The 3187-nt window shown below is 39.1% G+C and overlaps 1 non-coding gene across 1 annotated transcript; it reads right to left on the reverse strand.

The window, feature by feature from the left end:
• Window positions 1-2562: 2562 nt before the first annotated feature.
• Window positions 2563-2748, reverse strand: LOC128899529 (U2 spliceosomal RNA). Its single transcript, XR_008463123.1, has one exon. It is a non-coding gene; the product is annotated as a U2 spliceosomal RNA (small nuclear RNA).
• Window positions 2749-3187: the final 439 nt, after the last annotated feature.

A 3187-nucleotide genomic window follows, 5' to 3' on the forward strand; every position in this document is an offset into this window, starting at 1 on the left:
TGTTTTGAAGAAATCAGTGCTATAGATCTATTTTTCCTATATCCTGATGACTTTTCTACTGCCTTTTAGAGATTTCACAGTTCCCTGACATTTCACAACAAGAAAAATAGAAACTATGTTTTCTTTAATACATCCAGTTTTCCATTTCAGGGGAAAACATATAGCTATATATTTCTCTTCTCAGGTTACAGCTAATTGGTAGCTACCAACTCATCAGGATGTCATGCTAAGACTAATACACAACTGTTTGAAACATGTTCAGCCTCAATCTAAACTTTCTTTTTTAAACAAATACTTTTTCATGACCCAAATAAACTTAAAATTAGGCATTAATTGTAAGACAAAAAGAATAATTTCAAGCAAACTAGAAATTTTGAAGCCAATAAGGATCCAAAGAATAATAAAATTTTAAAAATAAAGAAAAGTTGAGGCCATTCAGGAGGAAATGTCTCATCAAAGAACTCTTTAGATGTTTCCCAAATGGATAGTTGAAAACTGTTGTACTTGATTAATTTACATTAGAGAGGGCAGAGTGTCTGCAATGTATGGAAAAATTCTGTCATGACTGAAATCTGGACAATTCTATCTAGTAGAATTAATTTTGCACAAATCAGGCTTTTAAAATAACTTCTAAAGTTTACTCTTTTTTTTTCCTTTAATAATTTTATCTGTATGAGATGCAAATATGCCATAAGCTGGTGAAGACATTCTTTAGATATACTCAGTAGATTTCAAGACTAAGTTAAAAAGTGTGCAACAATATGGATATTCTATGGATAAGTATTTAAATAACACTCCCTAGATCTAGTTAGAAGATAAATTAGTATTCTAATACTAGTATTTAATTAAATGCATTTCAATTTGACTCCCAAAAAAGGGGAACTATACAATACAAATCTCTGAAGGATTTAATTATTTGAGTTTTACAGTTTATAGATTGATAGTGCAAGCTACTTCTGCATTGTATGCATTTCTCATTTATTCTGCTCAATAAAAGCCACTAAAAAGATGTTCTGGGTTTTTTTTTGCTACTTTCGTGTGTGTGTGTGGCAGAAATTTATCAATTGATGTTGCACTTATATTAAGAATACTGGGCTGGTATGAAGGAGGAAAATACCTTACAAAAGAAGAAAGCATGCATTAAAATTCCTTTCCTTAACACCAACAATGAAAACTTCAGGACACATTTCTGGAAACATTTATTGAAAGTTAAAATTCTTAATCTAATGACTGGGGCTGAGGAAAAGAGGATCTGGGAAAGCAATTTTTCACAGCTTTTAATTTCTTTTCTCTATAAACTCATATATGTACTTTGTCAACAAGGATTACAAAAGCACCTGAGTATCACCATGAATCAGGAACTCAGGATACAGGTTGCAATACAGACTTTAATAAAAAGCCTGCCTTTGTTGACTTTTGCTGTCTAAATATCCTGTGATTTTATTCTTGTTTGACCTTCATGCTGGTTTTGAATAAACTGTATTTTTGGTATTTTTCCATTTCTTTTCCATTTTGCAACCTTTATGCTACCAACCTTCAATTTTGCTATATGTAGAATAAGAGAATATAAACATAAAAATAAAGGGAAAAAATATTAATTAAGTGTTTCAGGGTATTAAAGCATCAAGTCATTCTGCATAAGTGCCTGCATTTACAGAAACTTTGCAATAGAACTGCAATTTAAGAGTAATCCTTTTACCCTGATGCATGCCCTCCAGTAAAACTGGCAACCTGATTTGAACGTCTGGGTCATCATGAACTGCGAACTGCAATGCAACTGCATCAGCACCGGCTAGCTCCGTGGTGTGCCAAGATCTTCAGAAGAGAAAACAGGGCTCCCGGAGATAGGGAGACCGAGACAGGGAGACAGACTCGGCGTGAGAGGCCGATGTGGCTGGGGCGCTGCCAGAGAAGCAGCAGGAGATTTAACCCTGGCGACACCGGCAGAGGCTCTCAGACTGCGAGCTGCGAGGCAGCAGCCTCCTTGTCGTTGGAACCCAGCGAGTGGGACGAGAGAGAGAGGGGACGTGGTCAGACACCTGGGATCACCTGGGCATTGGTGCAGGCAGGCTAACACCCACAGGGAGAGCAAATAGTGACTGAGTGTGCCCCAAGGGCTCTTATTGAAGTAGCCCAGTTGAAACGCAGCGAGTGGGGTATCCCAGGGGCTCTTTCTGAATAGAATAGAATAGAATAGAATAGAATAGAATAGAATAGAATAGAATAGAATAGAATAGAATAGAATAGAATAGAATAGAATAGAATAGAATAGAATAGAATAGAATAGAATAGAATTAACCATGTTGGAAAAGACCTTTGAGATCATTGAGTTCAACTTATCTAATCAACTAAACCATGGCACCAAGCACCCCATCCAGTCTCTTCTTAAATACCTCCAGTGAGGGTGACTCCACCACCTCCCTGGGCAGCACATTCCAATGGCCAACACTCTTTCTATGAAGAATTTCTTCCTAAATCCAGCCTAAACCTCCCCTGGTGCAGCTTGAGACTGTGTCCTCTTGTTCTGGTGCCGGTTGCCTGGGAGAAGAGACCAAACCCCACCTGGCTACAACTTCCCTTCAGGTAGTTGTAGGAAAAAATATTGGAGCAGAGGGAGCAAACTCCGGATCCAACTTCCAGGCCCAAAAATCCATTTAATATAAAGTCCTCTGATCAAGGCTGTATCAAATATTAAACTGATAAGAACAGATACTACACTTAATCTTAGCCAAAAGGCCGAGAAGCAAGTCAGCTCAGTTGTTGGCACGAGCAGGGCGTGTGGGCAGGACACAAAGTGCTTTGGTTTTACTGAAGGCGTGATGGTGGCTACTTGGAGGAGGAAGACTGTGCTCTCTGCATCCACCAAAATGGATGTTGGCCTCCAGGCCACAGGATGGGAGGAATGCCACAGACTTTCACAACAACAGGGAGGCAACACTGACTATGTTTGGGTGTGGTGTGAGCAGGTTTTTTGAACTGCTTAGCCGGTTGGCACAGCTCCAGGATGTAGTGTTGGAGCTCAGGGAAGAGGTGAATAGGTTAAGAAGTATAGAGAGAGTGAGAGGGAAATTGATAACTTTCACAAATAGAGAACAGGAGTTGACTCTTCGTGGAGCAGAGGATTGGATATCCTCTCATCAGGACGCCCCCATACCTCCTGTAGTATCTCACATGTACAGGGTCAATG

This window comes from Dryobates pubescens, chromosome Z (assembly GCF_014839835.1).
Source record: "Dryobates pubescens isolate bDryPub1 chromosome Z, bDryPub1.pri, whole genome shotgun sequence".
In the NCBI taxonomy this organism is placed as follows: domain Eukaryota; kingdom Metazoa; phylum Chordata; class Aves; order Piciformes; family Picidae; genus Dryobates; species Dryobates pubescens.